A 12,834-nucleotide genomic window follows, 5' to 3' on the forward strand; every position below is an offset into this window, starting at 1 on the left:
TACACCCGCAGTCCACAGCAGTCTTTAGGGGCCTGTTTCCCGGCATGCGGCTCTCATGCCCTTAGCATGGCATAAATTCACAGGTCCCAAAACACAGGGACTCCCCAGATTCTCTGTCAGATGGAGGATAAGCCACACATAGCTGAGACTGCTGGCTGGGTTTTATATAGGCCAAAAAAAAGACCCGGCCTAGAGCGTGGGGAGAAGCCACCCACCCAGCACTTTGACTACTCCCAGTAAGAGTCGGCCCGGATCGGCTTTACACCCATACTAACAACAAACAGTGTCAGTCAGCACTAGCTGCCACTGACACTTAAAACTACCAGCTCTTACCTCACCGAGGCCAGGAATCTCAGTGACACATACCTTCCATCAATGACGGCCCCTTGCGCCTTCCTACAGTTGGTAAATGCAATCATAATATCATCCAAACTGTATATCTCTTGAGTACCACATGTATGCTGAGGCTTTTCGTGTTTTATGTTCAGCAACCTCTAAATTACTGGTACTTTCCTTATGATTATATTATGGTAAGTATATAGCCACTTCTGCTGTCACGGAGCGCCAAAGGCGCACTCGGTCTCCCATCAGCCGCAGACCTGCTGCTTAGCTTCGGGAGCAATGATCTGTGTTTGGCCTCGTTCCCAGGACGGCTTTGCTAGCTGGGAGACTCCCTGCTCCTAGGTCTGCCTTGAGCGCCGAGCTGATCACTCGGTGCTTGACTCGTCTGTCTGTCGCTCATGTGACGCTGGCCACGTCACATGACCCTCAGACCCCACTATAAATACAGGCAGCCTGCTGGCCACAGGTTGCCTGTTAATTCTAGGTTCTTGGCTATTTGTTGGACTACTGAATACTCACCTGATCCTGTTCCCTGACGATCCTTTGCCTGCTCCCCCTGTACTGCGCATATCTCCTGGTATTGTGACCTCGGCTCCCACCTGACTACTCTTTGCGGACTCCTCTGCTACTTCTCTACTCCCCTGGTATTTGATCCCGGCTTCTCCTGACCATTCTTTGCTTAACCCTTTGTACTGCATAGCTCTCTTGGTTCTGACCCGGTCCGTTCACGTTCCGTATTTTGTCTTGTCTGTGTCTTGTCTGTCTTCCCTGCACATATCCTAAGTAAGAGACTGTCGTCCAGTTGTCCCCTGTCACCAGGACTCGTGAGTCAAGTTGGCAGGGCCAGGGGTGAGGGTGGAGCGCAGTGGTCACTATCCTTCCCCCTGTGTGTGTGTGTGTGTGTGGACGTGACCGTTACATCTACATTACTGGTGACTTATTTAATCTTACTTCTTTTTCTAATCATGCAGCTACTAAACCTAGGGAAAACTGATGGGCAGTTTTCATATCACCAACATACAAAAGGCAGGAACCTAACAATAAAGTAGCTATGGAGATATGGACCAATGCATCCTAATCTGTTGAGGCTGTTGATAATATCATTAGCTCCTTATAGGCCATTAAACAATAAAACTGGCCATAAACATGAGATCTGTCAGAAATTACAAGTCTTTGCCTGACTGCCCTTGGAGGAAACAGGGATCAAACAGGTTAATGGAAGCTGTCTGAAAGGTGTCTGGAACCTGCTTAATGTTCTCACTACTGAGCATTCAAGGAAGTTGGGGAAGATCGATGTGGCTGATAGCTGTCTTATACACATCTGGACAAACCTAATTGGACCATGGGATATTAGCTGATCACCATGGGTCCAGCAACTGAAACCCCCATCAATCACCTGTGAGTGGCATGCTGCCACTACGGTATTAAGTGGTACCCATTTAAATAATGGGTGACCCTATAACATAGGCTTGAAGCATGAGAGTCTGAGCCCTACAGTGCAAGAGTTTTTTTTTTTTGTCCTGGCTTGTATGGCCCTGCAGGCATTATGGGCCGGAATTGTCCCAATGGGACTTTTTTAAGGTTTAGATGCTGCTTTTTATGCCTTCTCCACACGATGCAGTTTTGGGTCACTCACGGAAGTATAAAGTGTGCATTAGATAATAATCAGGTAGCACTTTACTGTCCACTTAAGTGACTCCAGATGGAATCAGGAGACAGTGGGAGCAGACATACTCTTTTTTAGCCAATTGACTTCCATATTTTATGTGATATGCATAAGCAAAATACTTTTCAGATATTAAAAATAAATTGATTGTTTTGTCCCATTGATCTGAGCCATCTGTGCACATGAAAAATCCTAAAATCTATATTATGTGGTTGTGAATCTGCTGAGGAAACAAAATATGGCCTTACCCATGTCAACACAAGTTAAACATTACCACCGAGTATGTATAAATCCTAGAATCATAGAAATCTCCTATTTTATGACCTCTATGAGAAAAAAAAGCTTGGAATGCATGTTGGTCTTGTATTGTCTAATTCTTGGTCAAAATGGAAATGTAATAAGGAAGAGACTTTTTGTTTTAATAATGAGGATGATCAGGCTGCATAAATAAAGCATTTGAACTCCACCTTGTAATCAGTTTACAGAATGAAGTCATTAAACAGGACACTGAACATTTGTTAGTGCAAAGTCATAGAGAGAAATGAACGAGTGGTGAATTGGCCGCCAATCCTACATAGGAAATGCCAGGCTTATCTTTTGTTTGAGAAGTCTGTATGAGCCCTCGGCATGGCTAGTATAATGTCAATATGAATAGCTTAACTGCAGTGTGCAGACAGACTTTCTCTTGTAATCTTAGTTTGTTCTACCTGAAGTCTGCACCGCAGGCCCACCTCAATGATCTCCTCCTCTCTGCTGTAATGTGGTGAATTAAGGACAAAGCCATTTAGCCTGCATTTCCTATAACAATAAAGGATTATCTACAGTTAAATGCGCATAGCAATGCATTCTACAGCTTTTAATGACATGTATACAGTATACTACAGTATATGAGACTTTTACCTAGCCTGTTATATTAAACCCTGTAATGCACAATGTCATGTGGTCACTAGAGCAGTCACAGCATAATTAACAATAATAATAATCTAATAAGAGAATTATAGTTTAGCTGTTTTATGCATTCTGCCAGTGTAAAAATTCATATAACTTCAATGATACCTTATATCTGCCTGACAATAATGTCTAAATGATATGTTAGTTATGGCTAACAAACTGCGAAGAGGCAAAAACTACAAAGCTCCCCTGATCCTTAAAGGCCAAAACTGGCTTGGCTTTAAGGGGTTTAAAAGTAATGAAAATTTGTTTTATTTTGCATTCAAAGTGCTTAATCCCATGCTCTGTATTCCAGGATCCATCATATTGTTACAGATATTATAGGTGACAATTACTTAATTTTTCATTTCCTCAAAAATGAAGGTTAGCATGTGGATTTCTCCATCCACTACCACACAGTATCATTGTGGCCATAAATTTCAAATGGAGGGCCTTATTAATGGATTTTAGAAGAAAAAATATCATGGCATGCTCTATCACATACGATATGCATGGAGCGTTGCATTGAATCGTTCATAGACATGTTTATGTTATTTTAAACAAATCCAGCAGAAAAACCGTGTATGGTATATTACCGAGGTATTCTCTTTGCAGCACTCGGTGGATGGATCTGCAAGGATTATTTGTGTTGCCATACAGCCTCCTGCACATGAGGTAGGAAATATGGTAATAAGGGGTACGGCCACATGTTCAGGTTTCCTTTACAGCCCAAAACCAGGAGTGGATTCAAAACAAAGGAGAAGGACCATATATTTAGCACTATAAGACATATGATGTGGCAGTGTGTCTTACAGTCCAAATGCTGAAGGAGGTCTGAACTGAGGCTGATGGGGGTCTGGACTTAGGCTAATGGGGGTCTGCGCTGAGGCTAATGAGGCTCCGAGCTGAGGCTAATGGAGGTCTGATCTGAGGCTGATGGTGGTTTGATCTGAGGCTGATGGAGGTTAGGGGGTCTGATATGAGCCTGATGGAGCTTGGGGGTCTGATTTTGGGGTCTAATCTGAAGTCTGATTTGAGGTCTGATGCTAAATATTTATTTTCTTATTTTTCTCCTCTAAACCCTGGGCACATGTTATAGTCCTGGGTGTCTTATAGTCCAAAATATACAATAGTATCTGTGTGGACCACTACTGATTTTGGCTTCCAAAGCTTTATCAGGAATACTGAACGTGTGGCTGTATGCTAAAGGGCTTTAGATACATACAAAACAGATTGTATTTCTTCTGGTATTCATAGAATTCAAAGGGTCACTGAGTTTTCAGGAAACTTTTGATATGTCATAGAGGCATATCAAAAGCATTGATCAGTGAGGGTCTGAGTGCTTAGACCCGCACCAATTTCTAGAATGAGGTGAGAGAAGTGCTCACTGCAGGAGAGGAATCAAGATGGGCTCATAAACTTTCCGTTGAATCCATCTCTCTTCTTTGCCTGCAGCAAGGAGAAAGAGTGATATGCGACTGGTTCTGTGTTCTAATGATATATGGGGGTCTCAGCACTCAGACCCCATTGATCAAAACTTTTATTATGTCTCTGTGAGTTTCTAATCAATGTTATAAACAGTTGTCATTTCCATTTGCAACGTTCCTAAAACCCATGAATTGGTAGTTTCTTTAATATCCATTTTCTTCTAAACAAAATGTTTATGCAGTTGTCATGCAAAATATTTTACTGGGCAGAATTTTCAGTTTGCAGAAAACACTACTGTTTTTAACCAGATCACGTTTATCTTACAAAACACAGAATCTTGTAATAAAAAAGAAGTTAAAAAAACCTAGAGAAGCAGACAACATAACATTAAATTGATTTACTCAGCAGTGTAACCTGTTATTTGGCTTTATAACTTTTTATCATAGTGGTGAAGCAGTATAATAACACTTTATTAATACAGGGAACGGCACACCAGATGAAAAACGTAGAAGGTTAGAGGAGCGGGTGTACGCCACAATGGGGTTTTGTCCAACTTTGGTGCAAGGGGTGTTTACTTTATTATGTCATTATTGTTGTTGATGCACAGTGATGATATCATCTAGATACTGATATATACATATAAGTTAACAGTACACTATAGAATCTGCGTGACTTTTGAGCTTAAGGGAACACTTGTGGGCTGCCGACAACTGACTCAGAGGCCGCATGCTGCCTGTCGGTTTTGTATTTGAGACCCCTGCATTAGGGTACATGTAAAGTATGAAAAAAATTCTGGGAAAATAAGGCACTCATACAATAGATGCTCTGCTGAATGTAGATGCCCAATGGCATAGGTAAGTCTAAATTTGGACCTGCCCGACTGAGACCACCTTGGCGCTGCTAGGCAGGCACAGATGGGTTTTGATAAAAATATATTGGCTGAGAGTCTCAGATTTTATCACATAAAAATTAGGGCTTAGTCCATATATAATATTTGTATCTATTCTGTTAGTTCATTATTTTACATGATTTTTCTTTTATAAATGTAGCCATGTACATCTGCATATCATATCTTGCAGGATGTTTTGTATCTTTTTCACGTGATTTTTGTAGTTTATGTATGTTCTTGAAGGAGTGGCACCTTCATGTGTAAATGCACTCCGATTTTATCTTCGGAGGAGCATTCTTGTGCACTTTTTGCCCCACTTATCCCGCAGGTGACCTTGATTGGGTGGTACATATGGCTGTGCGTGCTCCTCCTCTCATTAGTTGCTTGATGCACGATAGTAACTAGGAGCAGCAGGGTCTGCTCTCATCAATGTAGATGCCCAACGGCATAGGCAGGTTTAGAGTAGAACCTACCTGACTGAGACCACCTTGGTGCTGGTAGGCAGGCACAGATTTGTTTTGATCAAAATATATTGGCTGAGTGTGTCAGATTTTATCATATTAGAATGAAGGCCTAGTCCATATATAATTTTTGCATCTATTGTATGAGTACATGTAAAGTATGCCATAACAGTCCCTGTGACATGACAGAGGTGGGTTTGTGGGCTCCCAGGGCTGGTCTGGGAAATCATGTAACAAATGTACAGTATATAAGTAAACCCTCACTGAAAGCAGCAGACACATGATTGTGTATATTTAAATATACAAGTGAAAATACATACACAGACCAATAGGAGTAGTAAAAATAATATATACCAGTAATAAATGTAAAACTATAAAAATCAAAAATGAAAAAAGTAAAATAAAAAATAGAAGACCATACAAAACTAAAATATGTAGATAAGGTAATATGCGCAGAAAAAGTTAAAAACTAACTTCACAATATATTGTGACAATAAAGAAACAATACAGGTTGCAGTAAGGGACTCTGGCACACCACATCGATAGCCAGAGTAAATAGTCATCATGCTACATAGCAATTAATACATATAATAATAAATCAATAAATAGTAAAAATAAATATTAGAAATGTTAAAATAAATATTAATCAGATACTAAGCAAATAAATACGGAAGTAAGTATTTAATACAAATTGGCATACTTAATTTAAAAAATATATAATAACGTTCATAATCCAGGTCCAACAAATATCAATGGTCAAAAATCCAACAACACAAGGTCCAGATTAAATACTGTAAGTCCCTGCAAAACACTCCGATATTAAAGGGGTTGTGTCACTTCAGCAAATAGCATCTATTATGTAGAGAAAGTTAATAAAAAACACTTTCTAATGTGTTATTATCCATATTGCCTCCTTTGCTGGCCGGATCCATTTTTCCATCACATTATACACTGCTCGTTTCCATGGTTACGACCACCCTGCAATCCATTAGAGTTGGCAGTGCTTGCACACTATAGAAAAAAGCACCAGCCTATGTTAGCTCCCATGGGGTGGCCACCAGAAAGGCCGGAACTTTTTCCTATAGTGGGCAAGCACGGCCACCGTTGATAGATTGCACGGTGGTCATAACCATAGAAATGAGCAGTCTATAGTGGCTTGTAACTTTCTCTACATAATTAATGTCCAACTTGGAAGAGCATTTATTAGACTCTATCAGCCTCCTTTAAGCCAGAGAGAGAAGGTATGAAGACACAAATCTAAGAATATCACATTCCAAAATCCAGAAGGTAAGTACAGTGACATAACTGAGATACAGACCGCAGATGATTGAGGGGTGGAGCACCTCGCAAAAAATAATGTAAACCTGAGAAAGAAGCACCTTCCCATTGATGATACCATGAAAAACCCTCAAAAACACTTGGAGATAAAAAAATATCTATTTCCAAATCTTTTCCCCCTTTGGTAGCACGAGCTGGACAGACTCTTCTGTAATTATATTTGTGTAAAAGAGATCCTAATAAGTCCCCATGTCAATTAACAATACTATATTTCCAAGTCTTCCATAAACTGGTAACTTTTTTAGATATATTTGAAAATGTCTTTATTCAAACTATTTTATAGTTAGATTTCCTAACAATTATACAATGTAGTCGAAAAATTGACTAAATATGTCAATATATATTGATTTGCCATTTTAATTTGACTAATGTTTCATCACTGCATTGCTCAAAGCATAAAAATAGTAGGGACGCTCTAAACACCAGGGAGATACCTTGCATCTATCTGAGAAAGTCACCTATGACTTTTCAAAATTTGCCAAACTAAACTGGCATTCAAGGGGATATGTTAGGTTTCATGTACATTATCGTAGGGCACCAATAGACTTCTGTGGGATCTACTATATCTCCATATGTTGCTGAATTCATACAGAGCAAAACAAAGGTTATTTATCGTATTCCATATTAATCCAGCAGAGAATGGCGCTCTGCATTGTCCCCATATAGCAATACTATGTACGGTATGGTATGAAGCCACAGAAAGTCAATGAGCTACCATAATGCCTCTTGCACACGACACCTTGCATGATAGACTAAGTGATTTATCCGACACACCCTCTCATTTATAGTGAATAAGACACTTTCTCATTCAGTGAATTGCTTACACATGAGTGTTTTGGAGTAAGAATTGACTTTAACAGTTGCAGGTTAATACGTTTAGAGTTCCCTTTCGGTAAGTAAACAGCAGGTTTATTTGAATTGGCAGACTCCTATATGCACAATGAGACAAAAGTCAACATTTCATTAGCACATGGGCTTTAAAACTAATAGAGCAGAAAATGGAAGAATTTGTTAGATAAGTTGGTAAAATAAAGTTGTAAAGGTGACCAGCCACCATACACATTAGATAGAAGTTGGTTGATGGTCGAACAGCAGTTGAAAAGATCATCTGGTGAATGTTCCTTTCACAGACACATTCATACATATTTGAAAATGGCCATATCCATTCTAGCTGTTGGCCTATCAATTTGTTTGGCTGACAGCTATCTCTCCTCACTCGCTCACGACTTCCCCAAACATATTTAGCTCTGCCGAACTTGTATGTGTACTCTATGAGGAAATTGGAGAAATCAGCTGTCGGAAAACCTCTGGTGGCGGCTTATCTTTTAGGAGAACAAAAGAATCGGGTGAAAATATTCATTACAGCTGATCCTTGTCTTCCCCGACATCATGTCTGAAGCTCCACGCACTCATTAGTTCTTGGCCAGTTCGTCCAACATAAGTACTTTAGTCTATATTGGACGGTACAGTTGTTCAAACTGCCCATACACATTCAAAGAAACTGGGCAATCACGAATGATCTTTCTTTGAATGGAGGAAAATATTAAATATGGCTGACTTCTTTTCAAACCATGATAGTCTGTCATCAGTCGGCTCAAAAGATTGTTACATTTCAACCGACAAATGTTTGATTCGGTTGAAATCGTCCATTTTGATAAACTTTAGGCTAACAATTTTTGTAAATTTTCAACCTATACTGTATGTAAGTAAGGGAGAGTTCACATCTATTGTTTAATTTTCTGTTCTTTTAATCCATCAGAAGAACAGAAAAAAAAAATTGTTTGAATAACTAAAGCAGATGCTCAATAAGGAAATCATACAGGGGTGCCCCCTGCTACCAGACCTGTTAGTCAGAAGGGAGAGCTGCTAGACAGAGAGATCACTGTTTTGGGAGACTGGGTGTCACCATTGATTACATCATACATACTTGAATTCAGTGAAGGGGAAATGTGTGGGTGCCCATAGCATTCCCTGGGGAGAGCAGCTGATTACTGGCAGGGCTGCATTGAGAAAATTGGTCTTTCAGATGTAACAGCCTCTTTTTGCTCGACTGTAAACCATATAAACATGATAGACAGAAAACATATTACTTTGTAGCTTTGCTTTGCTTTGTAACATTTCTAAAGGTTTGTTTTTTTATAAATTGTATTATGTATAGTATACAGTATATCTTTAGAAAAATTATTCGTTATGCTGTACTTTTCTTTGTACATATACACCAAACACACATCATAACAGTGAGTAATATAGTAGGCAATATCCATTATATGCTATATTCTAGTAGTGTGCAAGTTATTTTATGCACTTACATAGCGCTACTATATTCCGCAGCGCTTTACAGACATTAGCATCCAACTGTCCCCAATGAGGCTCACAATCTAAGGTCTCTATCAGTATGTCTTTGGAGTGTGGGAGGAAACTGAGTACCCGGAGGAAACTTCCCCTATAGTTACGCCCCTGAGTAAAAGAACAGGACAGCCATGCAGTGACTTAATAGTACTGTCCAGGGACGTAACTATAGGGGAAGCAGGGGGCTCTGACCCAGAAGGGGCCCATCCAGGAGGAGGAGGACTAAAAGATTTTGTCAGGGCCCCCTCAACAGTATTACACAATGAAATTATATATGGTGACAGTATAGACAGTGTAGGAAATGGATGGAACAGCTGCCGGGCCTGGTCTGAGAGAGCGATCTTTACTAGCCACAGAAATGGGGGCGGCATGAAAGGAAGGGGTTGCGAAAAAATTACTGGACTAAGGGGGCCCCATTTGAAAATTTGCTGTGGGGCCCAGTCATTTCTAGCTACGCCACTGCTTTCACTGTAAGAACATCAGTCCTCTGTGATTGGGCAAGTTCACTCAACTATGGATGGTAGCTGAATTTTCTCTAGTTCCCCATCTGTAGGCCACCAGTTTGCTTCCTATAAAATTGTCCATGTGTGCAGGTAGAAAATAGGGAAATTCGATTGTGAGCTTCACTGGAGAAAAGTAATAAGATCCAAGGCAATACATTTTGTTTAGCAGAATTTTTGAGAGCTATTTGTCCATTGGATATTAGTTGATAATATATATGGTTTCACAGAATGCACAATGTGTAATTGTTTACCATTAACTGATATCTGAATTTGCTTAATAACAGATGTCTAAATTGACATTTTTATTTAGATCTAAAAAAAAACAATTTCAAGCACAAAGTATACACATAGTATAAGAAAAATGGAAGTAATAATAACATATATTGGTTATCTTTCATGCTGTATAACTTAAGGCTTACCACTTCTTCATTTCTCTTTCCCCAAGTAACTGTTAATAAACTCGATTGTTTACACTTTACACACATGTGAGATCTTAACACCACCGCCAAAGTAGTGGTTCACTCCAGAGATGATGAGCTCATTGGCACTTACGTGTGATTGGGTGTGTTGGCAATAAGAACCAAGTTAGATAGCTACCTATTGTGTGAATGTCCAGGTTATTGTCTGGATTTTCCCACTTGAGGGAATTTGCTCGTAAATGAAGTATTTCTTGAGAGAAAAAAAAACTTACTGGAAAGGACCAGGATACATACGTGCACAAAGTGTTTTGGGAAAAGCATACTGATGCTGAAACCTGATATGCTATATAATTTCTGCATACATCTTGCTACATAGTATGTATTCCATCATAGCACTCAGAATACAAACTTCGAAAAAACTGTAGACTACATATTTTAGTTATGAGCAACCGAAAGACCAAAAAAACATCAAAAAGCTGCACATCCAGCTAATAGATATAAAATCTATTAAGCAATTTTATTATAAAGGATAAACAAACAAACACTTAAAAATTGTATACAATGAGAGATGTGCCGGTATGAATAAAACCAGGCACAGACAACCAGCTCACCAAAGTCCACAAATATGGACCAAACATATAAAGTCTGGTATAAAATACGCAATCAAATCTAGTATCAAAGTAATTATAATAATGCAGCATCAAAAAATATAAGACAATACAGACAGGGCTCCAGATGGCGACCAAAATGGTCGCCAATGCGACTTAGAATTTACAAATGGCGACAAGACTTTTTAGTCTTGTCGCCATTTGCGACTAGACCCTCCGCGGCAGCTCTGCAGTATAACAGCGGCGGGCACAGGAGCTGATAGTTCTCTGCCCCGCCGCCGCCGATGTTCTCCTCAGTCTCAGTCAGTGAGTCACAGCACACAACAGCAGAGACGCTGGCAGCAGGGAGGGGATGGGCTCGGGAGGAGTGTAATCTGATCCTAGAGTGGAAGCTGTTTCTGCCAGCCCCTCCCCTCCCCGCCTACCAACCAATCAGAGCTGAGGCAAGGCAAGCACTAGCAGCTCTGAAGTCACTGACAAGTACAGGGAGAAAGAATCGAATGAGTCACAGGTGAAAAGAACTAAAGATCCGACTTAGTTAGTGACTCATTCGATTCTTTCTTAGACTCCCCGTACAGTGTGCCCCCCCAACACCCCAGTATAAGAAACATTGGTGGCACAGTGTGCCCCCCTCCCCAGTATAAGAAACATTGGTTGCTCAGTGGGAAGTGCCAATGAGGGTTAAAAAAATATTTTACTAAATTAACTCACCTCCTCCAGTTGATCGCGTAGCTGCCGGTCTCCTGTTCTTTCTTCAGGACCTGTGGTGACAGTCACTGAGCTCATCACATGGTCCATTACCATGGTGATGAATCATGTGATGTATCATGTGATGAGCACAGTGATGTCACCACAGGTCCTTTGACAGGTCCTTAAGAAAGAACAGGAGACGATCAATTGGAGGAGGTGAGTTAATTTTTTATTTTTATTTTTTAACCCTCATTGGCACTGCCCACTGCGCCACCAATGTTCATTATATTGAGGGGGGGGCGCACTGCGCCACCAATGTTTATTATATTGAGGGGGGGCACACTGCACCACCAATGTTTATTATACTGGGGTGTTGGGGGGGTGCGCACTGTGCCCACCAATGTTTATTATATTGAGGGGGGCACACTGCGCCCCCAATGTTTATTATACTGGGGTGTTGGGGGGTGCGCACTGCGCCACCAATGTTTATTATATTGAGGGGGGCACACTGCGCCACCAATGTTTATTATACTGGGGTGTTGGGGGGGTGCGCACTGCGCCACCAATGTTTCTTATATTGGGGGGGCGCACTGCGCCACCAATGTTTATCAAACTGGGGTGTTGGGGGGGCAGCACTACACCACCAATGTTTATTATATTGGGGGAGCACACTGCGCCACCAATGTTTATCATACTGGGGTGTTGGGGGGGCAGCACTGCACCACCAATGTTTATTATATTGACCTTCTACTATGCATTCTGTATTAAAGAATGCTATTATTTTCCCTTAGAACCATGTTATAAGGGAAAATAATACAGTGAATAGACTTTCATCCTAGCAACCATGAGTGAAAATCGCACCGCATCCGCACTTGATTGCGATTTTCACGCAGCCCCATTAGCTTCTATGGGGCCTGCGTTGCGTGAAAAACGCACAACATAGAGCATGCTGTGATTTTCACGCAACGCACAAGTGATGTGTGAAAATCACCCCTCATGTGCACAGCCCCATAGAAGTGAATGGGTCCGGATTTAGTGCGGGTGCATTCCGGTATTTTGAATGCCAGATCCGGCACTAATACATTCCTATGGGAAAAAATGCTGGATCCGGCATTCAGGCAAATCTTCAGTTTTTTTTGCCGGAGATATAACCGTAGCATGCTGCAGTTTTCTCTTTTGCCTGATCAGTCAAAATTACTGAACTGAAGACC

The 12,834-nt window shown here is 40.7% G+C and overlaps 1 protein-coding gene across 1 annotated transcript in view; it reads right to left on the minus strand.

Annotated features, from left to right (window-relative positions):
- The window catches only part of LOC122939663, a 44,889-nt gene that overhangs the window by 15,397 nt on the left and 16,658 nt on the right, over positions 1–12,834 (minus strand). The gene's annotated exons all lie outside the window — the stretch shown is intronic.

Source organism: Bufo gargarizans, chromosome 5 (assembly GCF_014858855.1).
Source record: "Bufo gargarizans isolate SCDJY-AF-19 chromosome 5, ASM1485885v1, whole genome shotgun sequence".
Lineage (NCBI taxonomy): Eukaryota > Metazoa > Chordata > Amphibia > Anura > Bufonidae > Bufo > Bufo gargarizans.